The sequence below is a fragment of the Rana temporaria genome, chromosome 4 (genome assembly GCF_905171775.1).
Source record: "Rana temporaria chromosome 4, aRanTem1.1, whole genome shotgun sequence".
Lineage (NCBI taxonomy): Eukaryota > Metazoa > Chordata > Amphibia > Anura > Ranidae > Rana > Rana temporaria.
The window spans coordinates 222,464,706-222,480,648 of NC_053492.1; the positions used below are offsets into that span (position 1 = coordinate 222,464,706).

Sequence of the window (15,943 nt, forward strand, 5' to 3'; positions counted from 1 at the left end):
AGGTAGAAATTTTAAGGCAGTGTAACTTAAATTAGAAATTCGCCGTTACGCCGGGTCTTTGTGGATTTGGCCCATTGTTCCTAAAGACTACTACACCAGTTACCATGTTTCTGATCACTGCCACACCAGTTTCATTATTTCTGTTGACTGCCACCCTATTAACAGTGTCTTCGATCACCGCCGAAGCAGGCACAGTGTCCCTGTTCACCTCCACACCATTCATAGTGTTATCATAAGAACTTTTTTACATGTGTTCTCTGAAGTGCCATCCATGTTCTGATTGCTCTTTGGAGAGCATTTGACAAGCAGTGAGGAGGCATTGTATCACCTCCTTACCACCTGCTTTAACACCTTTGACCCCACATAAGAAACCTCATTCACTAGAAAACATGAAGGTGCTCCTAAGATGATTGTGTGGCTAGGTGTAAAAATATCTCACATCTGTGGTATCTACATACTCAGGAGGAGTAGATAAATGTGTTTTGGGGTTTAATTCTAAGTATGCCTATAATGTGTGTTAGAAATATCTTATTAATTGACCTTGTGAAAAAAAAAATACTTTCATTCCTACATTTTTTCTAAAAACTTGTGGCAATATGACAATTTCAAAAGACTCATTAGGCTTTTGTGTTTGCTTTCCAAAATGGGGTAATTTTATGGGTATTTTCGCTGTCCTGTTGCTCCAGGGCCACACAAAATGTGATGTGTGGTAGATTTTAAAATTAGATGTGTAATTTATGCTGTTTGAAAGCCCAAAGGTAAAACTTGGATTTTGGGCACCTTTATGCATCTAGGCTGTAAAAAAGTTTCACAAATGTGGTATCCCTAGACTCAGGAGGCATAGAAGAATGGGATATAATCATCCAGGAAATATGTCTATGCTGTGTGCTAAAAAAAGCTTGTTAAAAAGAAAACTTTGCTTAAAAAAATCATTTCATTTCTTAATTTTCCCAAAAATTGTGGCAAAAAAATTACAAACTAAAAAAGCTCACAATTACTTTTATTAAATACCTTGGACTGTATACTACAAAAAAAATGTCATTTGTGGGTATTTGTATTGTCCTGGTAATTTAGGGCCTCAAGAAAAGAGTCAGTACATCCGGACTAATCAATTTTCAAATATGTATACCATAGTTTGAAGACTGTGGGCCAGATTCACAAAAGGGATACGACGGCGTTTCTGCCGATACACCGTTGTATCCCTGTTTCTATCTATGCGACTGATTCATAGAATCAGTTACGCATAGATATCCCTAAGATCCGACAGGTGTAATAGTTTTACACTGTCGGATCTTAGGATGCAGTACCGCGGCCGCCGCTGGGGGGAGTTCGCGTCGTAAACCAGCGTCGGGTATGCAAATTAGCAGTTACGGCGATCCACGAAACTTTTTCCCGTCGTTACGTCGCCGCAAGTGTTAGTTTGCCGTCGCAAAGATAGGGCACCTTTTACAAAGTGTAAAATTACTACACCATGTAAAAGTATACCCGTCTTTCCCGCGTCGCTTTTGAATTTTTTAGAATTTTTTTTTTCCCGGCGCAAGTCTTTTTTTCACGTCGCGATTCACAAAACGTTGGCGCGTCGTAATTTCGCGCAAAGCACGTCGGGAAATTTGCGTCGGGAGAATGCGCAGTACGTCCGACGCGGGATAATGAGCTAGTATGCGGTGCATACTAGCTCATTATGCCTTTTGCCTTTCAGGTGTGTAAAAAAAAGAAAAAAAATGCTGCGGGTATACAATCGCTTTAACCACTTCCCGCCCGGCCTATGGCCGATTTACGTCCGGGAAGTGGTTATGAAATCCTGACAGGACGTTCTAGAACGTCCTGCAGGATTTCATGCCGCGCGCGCCCGTGGGGGCGCGCATCGCGGCGATCGGTGATGCGGGGTGTCAGTCTGACACCCTGCATCTCCGATCTCGGTAAAGAGCCTCCGGCGGAGACTCTTTACCACGTGATCAGCCGTGTCCAACCCCAGTGTCCATCAGTGCCACCCCACAGTGCCCATCCATGCCCAGTGCCCACCTAGCAGTGCCCATCTGTGCCACCCATGAGTGCCCATCTGTGCCGCCCATGAGTGCCCATCTGTGCCGCCTATGAGTGCCCAGTGCCGCCCATGAGTGCCCATCAGTGCCGCCTATGTGTGCCCATCAGTGCCGCCTATGTGTGCCCATCAGTGCCGCCTATGTGTGCCCATCAGTGCCGCCTATGTGTGCCCATCAGTGTCGCATACCAGCGCCGCCAATCAGTGCCACCTCATCTGTGCCCGTCAGTACTACCTCATCGATGTCCATCAGTGCCATCTCATCGGTGCCCATTAGTGCCGCCATATCAGTGCCCGTAATTGAAAGAGAAAACTTATTTACAAAAAAATTAACAGAAAAAAATAAAAACGTAATTTTTTTTCCAAATTTTCAGCCTTTTTTTAGTTGTTGCGCAAAAAAAAAAAATCGCAGAGGTGATCAAATACCACCAAAAGAAAGCTCTATTTGTGGGGAAAAAAGGACGCCAATTTTGTTTGGGTACAGTGTAGCATGACCGCGCAATTGCCATTCAAAGTGCGACAGTGCTGAAAGCTGAAAATTGACTTGGGCGGGAAGCTGCGTAAGTACCTGGTATGGAAGTGGTTAAATATGTTTATAAATATTGGCTCATAGGTAAAAATACAGTCAGCTACAAAACATCTGTCATTTAGCAGTATTACTACCAATTGACAGGTCCCCAGCTGCTTCTGTTTGTTAACAAGCAAACAAGAGGATCTGTCATTTACAGTAACAGTGGTATTACTGCCACCTTGTAATTAAATATCCCTACCAGCTTCTGTTTGTAAGCAAAAAGGTCAAGGATCCTGTGTAACATCGTTGATCAAATCCCTGATTTACAAACAGAAGTTGTCCATGAATTTGTCATTTAGCGGTGGAAGCACAACCTTTTCACTTTTAGGAGACCATATTGCACTGCTCCCTAAATAAACAATATTTGCATTGGTACATGTCCCCATGACAGTTCCCAGCTACCTACGTCCATTAAAAAATAAAGCTTTAATTACTCTTTAAAAAGATCAGAAAAAAGTAACAAGATTGAGCTGCCATAGACTTCAATTGGGTTTAGAGCTATATCTGGGGTTCTCTGATTTATCAAACATCCAGCAAATAAATGGACTACTGGACCAATGGGCAATGTCAGGGACCATATTTGATCAATGACATCACCTGAGATCCCTGACTGCTTAAATGACATTTTAGCAGCGAGGTTTCAGGTGGGTGAACTGACCATAGATTGACAGTTTTTCATTGGTTACCTGAACCGCAAGGAGCCTGGATTCAAATTGATCTCATCTTTCACACACATATTATTCCTAGTATTATGAAAATGTGAAATCTCTTGATTACTCTCTGTGACCCATTAATACCGGGTACCTCTGCAACACAAAGCTTACTGCAATGTTTTAGATACTTCCCTGACAGTTCCATCAAAAATCCCATATAATGTCTAGCCAGAGGGATGAAGGTGTGTTCCCCCAGTGCATTGAGTGCAACCACCATCCAGGATAAAAGTATGCTTGGAAGCAAACAAATTCCCCACAAGCAAGAGGTCAGATTGTAGACAATCCCAGTGGTTTAATGTAACTTATCAAAATGAGAATAATATGTACCTTTTCCCACCAACATATTACTAACTTTGACTACCTCCCTAAAATAGGTAAATCTACACTATATTGAGCTCTCCTGTATTTTCCCACCTTTCTTGTTTTTTTCTCTTTCCTCAATAATTTTTTCTTCGAGAGAAAAAAAATGACTACTATACCCTTTACAGTGTGAACAGACTCTATTTCTTATGCCTCATACACACGACCACGTGTGCATGCTCCATAGCAGTTTTTCCAACAAGAAAACCGCCTGCAAAAAAATTTGAACCTGCTCTATTTTTTCCCATTGTGTTTCCCGTCAGTCTTTTTCTCGTCGCGAAAACCGCTCGTGTGTATGCTTTTCCAAGAGGGAAAAAACGCACATGCTCAGAATCAATGAGATGGGAGCGCTCGTTCTGGTAAAACTAGCGTTCGTAATGGAGATAGCACATTCATCACGCTGTAACAGACTGAAAAACATGAAGACTAAAAAGCACGAATTGTCTCTCACCAAACTTTTACTAACACGAGGATCAGCAAAAGCAGCCCAAAGGGTGGCGCCATTTGAATGGAACGTCCCCTTTATAGTGCCGTCGTACGTGTTGGATGTCAACGCGCTTTGGTCAAGCGTTTTTTTGACTGAACGTGTGTATGTAAGGCAGGCTTGAGAGGAATCACGTCGGGAAAAATGTCAGGTTTTGGCATGTCAGGAAAACCGGTCATGTGTACAGGGCATTAAAGTGGATGTAAACCTTATTTATTTTTTAATGAAGACGTCTACCTGGTACCATAGAGGATATCAAGTCATCTGTGCCCAGTCTTGCCACAAAGAGTTAATCCAGCTCTGAGCAATCCTCTTGTCTTTTTTTAGTAAGATAAAAAGCAACACACAGATACGTTTGTGTCACCACATCCCCCACTGCTGTGACTGACATCTGATTTCTTTATGTCATGAACCAGCATGAGAGCAGATAGAGTGTTATGATTCCAGCTTCACATCCCTACTCCTTTATTCTCCAGCTCACCCAGGATTGGCTGCTCCACACCTCAGCATGATTGGGCATGCTGAAGTCATGTGGTGCCTTCCCTGAGTTTTGACTGGCTGTTACTCATGGGGCGTGATCCTCAAGATCAGCAGAAGATCAGTGTGACTGAGAAGGATATTCATGGTGCAGTCAGCTCCCAGAGCCAGCAGAAAGACTAGGAGAGTGTAGAGGTGGGTGGGGAGTCTTGTGACATCACAACTCCTCCCACCGAGCTTCGGCAAAGAGACCCACCCACCAATTCCAGAGTTTTTTAGGGCTCCTGCAGCTGAAGAAGGGGACATTTGCAAGGTAGTGATACATTGCATATATATATATATATATATATATATATATATATATATATATTTTTTTTTTTAATACTGTGCCATTCGTTTATACTGGGTGAGTTGTGGGTTTACATCCACTTTAAGTAAATCAAACCCTTCGGGGGACTAGCGTAGGACAAGTATACAAATATGGACTTATTACTTTTTTAGAACAAGTATACAAATATGGACTTATTACTTTTTTCTGGCTCGCTTGATATGCATACTTTCTTCAGATTTCTGAAAGTAATAAAAGGTCAGTGTAATAGACTTACAAAAATATTAGTACTACAGCGCTAATTAAATATCAAATTATAGAGCATTAACAAAATTACCAAATAATAAACGCAGCAAAAAAGTGATGTAGGTCAAACAAAATAGTGCAATGTATATATAAATTAATTTGCGCTGAATATTAACTTAGAAAATGCAAATCGTGCTAATAAGTGATTTAAAAGAAACTATCAAGTGTCAAATTAATAGGCAAAAAGATACAAATAAAGTCCAATTGCATAAATATACACCAGTGGTTTTCAATGAAACAACACCCAGATCAGTGTGATGATTAAAGGAAGGTGTGATGTGATCTCAAACAACGTGCTCCTGCTTCACAAGTAGAAACGCCTCTTCCACATTAACCACAGCTCATGGAAAACAAAAGAGAGAAACTCTCATAGCGCAGCTGAGTGTTAAACAATACAAAGAGGATAGATGGTCTCTAGCAATGGCACACTCACGAATCCACCGATTAAAAGCCGCATATAGCAACAATACACCGATCCTTCATTAAGCCGCTCAGCTCATATGATGTTTCCTCTCCTCATTCGAATCCTAGATCGAATCCTAGATCCGTCCCGCTCGTAACTCCTCCCCCACGCGTTACGTCAATAGTCACTTGACTTAGTCATGTGTGAGCTGCTTAATGAAGGATCGGTGTATTGTTGCTATATGCGGCTTTTAATCGGTGGATTCGTGAGTGTGCCATTGCTAGAGACCATCTATCCTCTTTGTATTGTTTAACACTCAGCTGCGCTATGAGAGTTTCTCTCTTTTGTTTTCCATGAGCTGTGGTTAATGTGGAAGAGGCGTTTCTACTTGTGAAGCAGGAGCACGTTGTTTGAGATCACATCACACCTTCCTTTAATCATCACACTGATCTGGGTGTTGTTTCATTGAAAACCACTGGTGTATATTTATGCAATTGGACTTTATTTGTATCTTTTTGCCTATTAATTTGACACTTGATAGTTTCTTTTAAATCACTTATTAGCACGATTTGCATTTTCTAAGTTAATATTCAGCGCAAATTAATTTATATATACATTGTAATAGACTTACAGCTAACATTTTCAAAAGGAGGCCAACAATGGCAGTTTTCACATTTCTCTCAGGAAGGATTTACTGTAACCTCCAGCAACCAGTAAGAATACACCATATTCTGGTCTAACTTTAGAGGAGCAAATTCTGATTGGTCAGACTTATGAATTTGATGGCAGAACATTTTGTATAGTCGCAAAATAGGAAGAAGTACTGGCATTTTGATACTTTAAATGTGCAGAGAGAGTTTTTAGCACACAAAAACAATTGGATACACAGATAAGTGGATACACTAAGGTAATTTCCTGGCTGACTGCTAGCTGCTACTATTGCATACAATAATGTGTTATACAAGTTGAATCAAGTGAAACTTTAACGAGAATTATGCTTTCCTCTCAAATCCATAAGATGCTGCATTGAATTGATGAATGCTGAATTTTAGAGATTGGTCTAGTGTTTAGTGAGTATTATTCCTTAGTCTCTTTAAATTTATATTGTTTTTAGAAAGGATCAGATAAATGAGTTCCAAAAGCACAGTGATATTTGAATTCAAGAGCCTATTGTTTCATAGCTGCTTCAAGAGAATAATGAAGTCTTCTTGTCAACTGTGTTGAGGCTTTCAGACTTCCATTACGGTTTGAAACAGAAAGCTGCAGGGGGCACTTATACCATTTTTCACCTCACATCTACCAGTGCCTTACCATTACATTGTATTCATGTCCCAGTTTATTTATAAATGATTATGTTAGACACATTGAACAAGGTTAATTTGATGACGTACAATGTTTCTGTTAGCTGTATGAATATGATTTAACAATCAGACCCCATTTTAAACTTGTATAAAAAATAAAACTAGAATATTACTCTATCTGTGTAAGTAGAAAAATCTTTGTAAACCTAATTGTGTTATGAGTTTTATACTCATTAACTGAAAAATTTTAATAGACACTTCTTAAATTGCTTCAACAAGTTGCCATGTTACCATGATGTCATATTGAGCTATTATCATAGCAGACAGTGATGGAAAGCAGCCTTTGAAATTCTTAATCTTTCTCCAAAAATTTAATATGAGGCTTTCTGGAGTCATCAAAGGCCACATGTGAAGGTCTTAAAAAGACCAAGATGCCTATCATTGATCCATTGATCCATTATGTCTGCCGGCATGCAAAAACAATTCTACACGAAAGACAAAACAGATTTTCCTTTACCGTTTTGTAATGTAACCAGGTGAGCTTATGGCTAAACTCCAAGTACATGTCTAAATACACAGCTCCAATACATATTTTTACTTATATTTTTATACACTTCACTGCCAAAATATTTAAATTTCTGTCTGTCCATGTCATAGATTTACACAGCTCTGTCACACAGCAAACTCTAAAGCCTCGTACACACGATAGGTTAACCAGAGGACAACGGTCTGTAGGTTAACCTATGAAGCTGACTGATGGCTCGTCGTGCCTACACACCATCAGTAAAAAAAAACGGTCATGTCAGAACGCGGTGATGTAAAACACAACGACGTGCTGAAAAAAACGAAGTTCAATGCTTCCAAGCATGCGTCCACTGGATTCTGAGCATGCGTGGATTTTTAACCGATGGCTGTGCCTACTAACAATCGTTTTTTTTCCCATCGGTTAGGAATCCATAGGTTAATTTTAAAGCAAGTTGGCTTTTTTTTAACCTAAGGTTAAATAACCTATGGGGCCCACACACGATCTGCTTGGACTGATGAAAACGGTCCTTCAGACCATTGTCCTCTGGTTAACCTATCGTGTGTACGAGGCCTTACAGGTCGAGTCCCTCCTCAGGCTTAAGAATGGACAGGAAAAGCAGCAGACTGATAAATTCATCTATCTGTCACTCTGCTCCCTCTGTCTATCAGCTAGTCCCTTACATTGCAGTACCATGCACCCCTTGAGTGCTGTTTCTACCTTCTCCAGTATTTGCTCTAATGTACTAATGTTTAATTCAGTTATTACCACTGCTTTGTAAAAAAAAAGAAAAAAAATTTAAAGTTTAAACTCAAAAACAAAAATGTATTTCCTTTTTTCAACCTTGTTTTCTATAATTTTCACCTGGTGATCCTGCCAGCAACACACGTCCTTCCTTAGGTTATAAGACTTTCTCTCTGTACTTTCTCTGTACTCTATCAATGGAGGAGCAAGGCCGTCAGCCTTGGTCTTTTTTATAATTTGAAGCAACACACTTCCTTCCTTGGGTTATAAGACTTCCTCTCTGTACTCTATCAATGAAGGAGCAAGGCTGTCAGCCTTGGTCTTTTTTATAATTTAAACTATAAACACATCCCCTTCTTCTCATTTCATTTACATAGAAAGAGGTGTCTTGTAGTTCACAGAAATAGCAAAGAGGTCTGATACAATTTTATTTCAGCATATAGGAAGTTAAAAGGACTCAATATTTTTATTTCTGGCCAGATCAACATGTATTGCATGTACTTACAGTATGCAACAGTCCACTTTACTTTACCACATTTATATAGTAGAGCTTGGCCCTGAACTTACTTTAACTTGTTGCTTGGTTTCTTAGCCAATAAATTACCTTTACTGCACTTATTATCACTTGAGTCATGCAGTGGTGCCAGACTAGCTCATAGTCCTGCTCCCACTCTTATTACAATGAATTCTGCTGTGTAAGGAACTACAGGGAAAAAAAAACATGAAGTCAAATTCAGATGTTTATACAAGCTCCATTTAGCGATACCTTCTAGAGAATACATAACTGCATTAAACAGTGTTGTATATCTGTCTGAGCTCGGCTTTAATAGAAAACTGTATAGTTATTCTATAAATGTCCTTCCCCCCAGTCATATATTTACCATTCTATCTCTGCTCTTTGAAGATCCTTCCTGTGTGGCCTGCTGGCTGGGTAGTACCCAGCCTCTCCTCTGAAATTCTTCTCAGGTTTTGCGCATGCAACAACGCATCTATTGAAAGGCTTCATCTTATGCCCTGTACACACGATTGGTTCATCCGATGAAAACGGTCTGATGGATTTTTTCATCAGATATCCGATGAAGCTGACTTTCATCAGTCTTGCCTACACACCATCAGTTAAAAAACTGATCGTGTCAGAACGCGGTGACGTAAAACACAACAACGTGCTGAGAAAAATGAAGTTAAACGCTTCCAAGCATGTGTCGACTTGATTCTGAGCATGCATGGATTTTTTAACCGATGGACGTGCCCACAGATGATCGTTTTTTTCTATCGGTTTTTTAACCATCAGATAATTTTAAAACAAGTTCCTCGTTTTTTCACCAATGGATAAAAAACCGATGGTTTTTTATCCATCAGACTGTTTTCATCAGACGAACCGTGTGAAAAATCGTGTGTATGCGGCATTAATTATTTCAACAGATAATGGAGAACAGGTTGTATGGCTCCCAGTTGGCCATGTTGTGGGGAACTCGGAGGAACAGAGACATATAGCCATAAGGCATTGAGAGAATTGGACATTTCAATGATAGCTGTTTCTTACTAAAACATATTTAAAAAGACAATGGGGTTTATTTACTAAAGGCAACTCCACTTTGCACTACAAGTGCAAACTACAAGTGCAAAGTGCACTTGAAATTGCGCTGCAAGTGCACTTGGAAGTGAAGTCGCTGTAGCTCCAAGGGGGACATGCAAGGAAAATAAAAAACAGCATTTTAGCTTGCACATACAGTACCTGTTGCCGAGAATGTGTTTCCAGCACGACAGCATTGCGCTGATTCTCGGCGACAGGGTGCCGACATCTCACACTCGCTGGAATAGACAAAGCACATTCCAGCGAGCGCGTCATAGAAGCGACGGGGATCCGACTTGGATTCCCGCCAATTCTAGCTGTGGCATTTGGTATGAATCCTGAGGGGGAACTCCACTTCAAATTTTAAATAAAAAAACGGCATGGGTTCCCCCCAGGGGCATACCAGGCCCTTACGCCTGCTATGGGTTGTAAGGAGACCCCCCTACACCGAAAAACCGGCGTGGGGGTCCCTCCACAATCCATACCAGACACGTATCCAAAGCACGCTGCCCGGCCGGTCACGAAAGGAGTGGGGACGAGCGAATGCCCCCCCTCCCAAGCCGTACCAGGCCGCATGCCCTCAACATGGGGGGGTTAGGTGCTCTGTGGCAGGGGAGCACACTGTGCCCCCCACCCCAGAGCACCCTGTCCCCATGTTGATAAGGACAGGGCCTCTTCCCGACAACCCTGGCCGTTGGTTGTCGGGGTCTGCGGGCGGGGGGCTTATCGGCATCTGGGAGCCCCTTTAATAAGGGGGCCACCAGATACCGGCCCCCACCCTAGGTGAATGAATATGGGGTACATCGTACCCCTACCCATTCACCTGGAGGCAAAGTGTAAAAGAAAATAAACACACGACACAGGGTTTTTAAAGTAATTTATTAGTCAGCTCTGGGCCCCCCCTCTCTTCTTTAGCTCTTTTACCAGGGGGGGCCTTATTCTTCTGCTCTCCGGGGGTCTTCTCCGCTCTCCGGGGGTCTTTTTGGCTCTTTGCTGTCATCTCAGCGCTCCCCGGTTCTTCTCCAGCTCGCTCTCCGGTGCCTTCTTCTTCAGGGCTGGCCGCCGCTATCTTCGTGTTAGCTCAATTACTAGCGGCGGCCAGCCCGCTCTTCTTCTGTCTTTTTCTGCCTTCTTCTGCCTTCTTCTGCCTTCTTCCGATGTTGACCCAACGCTTCTTCCCGCTGTAATGCCTCTTATGATGTCACAGTCCCATCATGCTCCAGTACCTACCCACGTGGGTAGGTACCGGAGCATGATGGGACTGTGACATCATAAGAGGCCTATATAAATCGGTGCGAACCGCGCACCAGTTATTACAGCGGGAAGAAGCGTTGTGTCAACACTTTGCCTCCAGGTGAATGGGTAGGGGTACAATGTACCCCATATTCATTCACCTAGGGTGGGGGGCCGGTATCTGGGGGCCCCCTTATTAAAGGGGGCTCCCAGATTCCGATAAACCCCCCCGCCCGCAGACCCCAACAACCAATGGCCAGGGTTGTCGGGAAGAGGCCCTGTCCTTATCAACATGGGGACAGGGTGCTCTGGGGTGGGGGGGCCGCAGTGCTCCCCCCTGCCCCAGAGCACCCAACCCCCCCATGTTGAGGGCATGCGGCCTGGTATGGCTCAGGAGGGGGGTCGCTCGCTCGTCTCCACTCCTTTCCTGACCAGCCGGGCAGCGTGCTTTGGATAGGGGTCTGGTATGGATTGTGGGGGGACCCCCACGCTGGTTTTTCGGCGTAGGGGGGTCTCCTTACAACCCATGGCAGACCTAAGGGCCTGGTATGCCCCTGGGGGGGACCCATGCCGGTTTTTTATTTAAAATTTGACGTGGAGTTTCCTCTTAGGATTCATACCAAATGCCGCAGCTAGAATTGGCGGGAATCCAAGTCGGATCCCCGTCGCTTCTATGACGGCTTTGTCTCCATCGCGGCAAGCCAGCTCGGCGCTGGCTCCCGCGATGGGGCTCGTAGGTGGTCAATCTCGCCGAGAAAGGGAGCGAGATTGACACAATATTGCGGTCACCCACTGTAATTGAATGATAAAAATCGGCAGAGCTTCCCCTCATTTCAGATCTTCCCCTCATTTCAGATCTACAGCGACTGCACTTCCAAGTTCACTTTCAGTGCAATTTCAAGTACATTTTGCACTTTAGTGCAAAGTGGATTTGCCTTTTGTAAATAACCCCCAATGTGTTGCTCTGCATACCCTAAACAACCCTTTTTTTTTAAAGGCTCTGTTAGTGCACCAAATTGTATTAAAAACATTAAATGTCAAAAGTGCTTGTTTTTTCATTTGGCACTTTTTGCTTTATTTTTGTACCTGAATTCTTAATGGGATCCAAAGCTCCTTTCCTACGCTTGTAAAAAATTGTTCTTTTGGTTGGACCACTATATTGATAAGTTTGCCATTGGCTCCCAAAGTTATATAAATATAAGCTCTGCTTGATATGATTTTCAGTGCTTTGCCAAGTATGTGTGTTAAATAATTTTAGTACAAAAACAATCACCACAGTCAACACCCACAATACTATAATATAAATGTGTCTTTAACCACTTAAGACCCGGACCATTATGCAGGTTAACTGACAATTTTGCGGACGTGGCTCCCAAACAAAACTGGCGTCCTTTTTTCCCACAAATAGAGCTTTCTTTTGGTGATATTTGATCACCTCTGCGGTTCTTATTTTCTGCGCTATAAACAAAAATAGAGCGAGAATTTTGAAAAAAAATCAATATTTGTTACATTTTGCTATAATAAATATCCCCCAAAAAGATATAAAAAACATTTTTTTCCTCAGTTTAGGCCGATACGTATTTTTCTACCCATTTTTGGTAAAGAAATCGCAATTAGCGTTTATCGATTGGTTTGCGCAAAATGTATAGCGTTTACAAAATAGGGGATAGTTTTATGGCATTTGTATTAATATATTTTTTTACTGCTACTGGTGGCGATCAGCGATTTTTTTCATGACTGCGACATTATGGCGGACACATCAGACAATTTTGACACATTTTTGGAGCCGTTGTCATTTTCACAGCAAAAAGTGCTATAAAAATGCATTGTTTACTTTGAAAATGACAATTGCAGTTTGGGAGTTAACCACTAGGGGACACCGAAGGAGTTAAGTGTGACTAACTGTAGGGGGGCGGGGCTGGACGTGTGATGTCAGTGATCATCTTTCCCTATATCAGGGAACAGACGATCACTGACACTGCCACAATAAAGAAAGGGGAAGGTGTGTTTACACTCACCTCTCCCCGTTCTTCAGCTCCGGCGTGCTCGTGACCCCACTGCTGGGCCTTAAAGACACACGTACAGGTACGTAATTGTGCCCAGCCGTGCCATTCTGCTGACGTATATCGGCGTGAAGGGGTCCTTAAGTGGTTAAACATAGATGCTGTTAAACATCACACAGTGCTATTCACTACACTCCTCATATATCATATAAATACCTTGATGCAGCTGAATACAAAATAATAAATAAATGCCCCTTTAATTAAAATAAATCATCACAGAATAAGGTGAGCACTGGGTGTTGCATGTATTGACCGGATTGCACCAAAAAAACAGAGGAAGCTATTGAGAATTTCACACACATTGGTGAAGGACTTCAGTGGATTGCAATATATGGACATGTTTTTAAATTAAATGAATATAGTATAGAATGTTCTGCGATGGTTTATTTTAATTAAGGAGGTGTTTATTTATTAGCTTGTAGTGCACTACATCAAAACATTTTTAAATGATTCATGGTAATTTGTTTTAAACAGACCTTAAAGGTCCATGACATTAATATTGTTTTCTATATTGTATATACTCTATATTGTATGCACACATTACCATATTTTAATTAATATGTTATCCACACTTACATGATCAAGTTGTCCCTCAAAAAATGATAAGCAGGGGTTGTGACGAACTATAACATGGTCAGGGGTTTTTGAGTCAGTGCAGTGAATTTTGTATTTATTTATTTTTTTACATTTTTACTGATATGTTAATAAAATGTGAATTTTTTGGGCAGGAAGGAAGTATTGTATTTGTCTCATCCCAAATGTTAACAAGTATTCAATGGGTAAGGTGGTTTCTCTAAACGCCCACCCAGTGTGGTGACAACAGATACCACCTCACACATCCCACAGAGGGTCCGGAGGGAGACCTAAAATCCCCAGGCTTGTTGAGATCACTGTAATGGTGGTCACATTGACAGGGTAAGAAGACTGCAATACCACTTTTGGGTGCCTTCCTGGTGGATGAAGTTCTCTCTATCCTGCAACCTCTTTCTTTGGGTGTTCATTCGCATGAAGGTAGAAAGCTTTTGTGAGGAGGAGCCGAGACAGCCGCCGAGGGATCCCAGAAGACAGGGTTAGGGGACACTCTGTGTAAAACGAGCTGCACAGTAGAGGTAAGTATAACATGTTTATTATTTGAAAAAAAAATTTTTTTTGCCTTTAGTGACCCTTTACAATGACTGTTTTTTCTTATGTTCCTCCATATATTCAATTTAGTTGGACTTTTTCTTTATTTACACATGTTTTTTCGTGTCACTTTCACTGGCTTCTTTATATAAATTGCCTATATGAATTGCCACTGCGAGAATTTTTTCTCATTTATCACCCATTATCACTGTTATATATAAGATCAATTCAATTTATTTTAGATCTTTTTCACATGATTCGTTTGAGCGCTGTACTGTATATTACACATGTTTTAGGAATTTTTTTGATACTGGCAGCTAATTATTTCATCACACATTATTGGTGTATAACATTCACAATTTTATCTAGTGCAGTGTTTTCCTTTGGTTTTTTTTTTAGAGGTTTAAAAGTGTTTAAAAGGAAGCTTTTAAATTAATTACTGTTAAATCCTCCAATTGCTGAATGTGTGCTATGAAGTCATTGTAATCTGTAAGCTGGTGAGTGTAAATGGTTTTAACAAATCATTGATGCTTTGTGTATCCCTCTCAGCACACAGTGAGTTTTGTTTACCTGGGCTATGGTCATCTGGTTTATCTGTTATAGAAAAACAAAATGATAATTTCCCAAAAATCTGTCAGTTAACTATATATATATATATATATATATATATATATATATATATATATTATATATACAGGGGTTTTTATAGGTGGAACTCAGTTCCACCACCTCTGGCACAGACCCTTTGGCGCCTGCTCACCACAATCACTTGTAAACACAGAAGTCTGGTTTCTGTGTTTACAAGTGACAGCTCTGCACTCTGTGTGTAACCCCCCCTGAACTCTGGACCTTTAAGACCCCCATACTGTTCGTGAAATTTTACTGACCACACCCACTATTTGATGTAGTTTGGAGGGTGTGCGTGCGTGGGGGAGTGGTTTTGGGGTATTGTGGTTGAACCTGCTCTCATCTGTGAAAAGCATGGGGCACCAGTGGTGGACCTGCCAATTCTGGTGTTCAATGGAAAATGCCAATCGAACTCCACAGTGTCCGGCAGTGAGCACAGATCACACTAGAGGACCTCGGGCCCTCAGGTCACCCCCATGAAATCTGTTTCTGATTGTTTGGTCAGAGACATTCACACCAGTGGCCTGCTGGAGGTCATTTTGTAGGGCTCTGGCATTGCTCATCCTGTTCCTCCTTGCACAAAGGAGCAGAAACCGGTCCTGCTGATGGGTTAAGGACCTTCTACGGCTCTGTCCAGCTCTCCTAGAGTAACTGCCTGTCTCCTGAAATCTCCTCCATGCTCTTGAGACTGTGCTGGTAGACACTGCATACCTTCTGGCAATAACACATATTGATGTGCCATCCTTGAGGAGTTGTACTGCCTCTGCAACCTCTATAGGGTCCACATATCGCGTCGTGCTACCAGTAGTTACACTGACCCTAGCCAAATGCAAAACTAGTGAAAAACAGTCAGAAAAGATGAGTAAGGAAAAAAAATGTCAGACATCTCCACCTGAAAAAACATTCCTGTTTGGAGGTCATCTCATTGTTGCCCATCTAGTGCACCTGTTGTTAATTTCAGTTAACAGCAAAGCAGCTGAAACTGATTAACAACCCCCTCTGTATACACCCCTCCCCCTCTGCCACTTAACTGACCAGATACATTTCCCAGGAGTTCTGATTCAGAAGTGTGTC

General features: G+C 41.7%; 1 protein-coding gene across 4 annotated transcripts in view; it reads left to right on the forward strand.

Moving 5' to 3' along the window:
• The window catches only part of ADGRB3 (adhesion G protein-coupled receptor B3), a 1,023,178-nt gene that overhangs the window by 522,578 nt on the left and 484,657 nt on the right, over positions 1-15,943 (forward strand). The window lies entirely within an intron of this gene.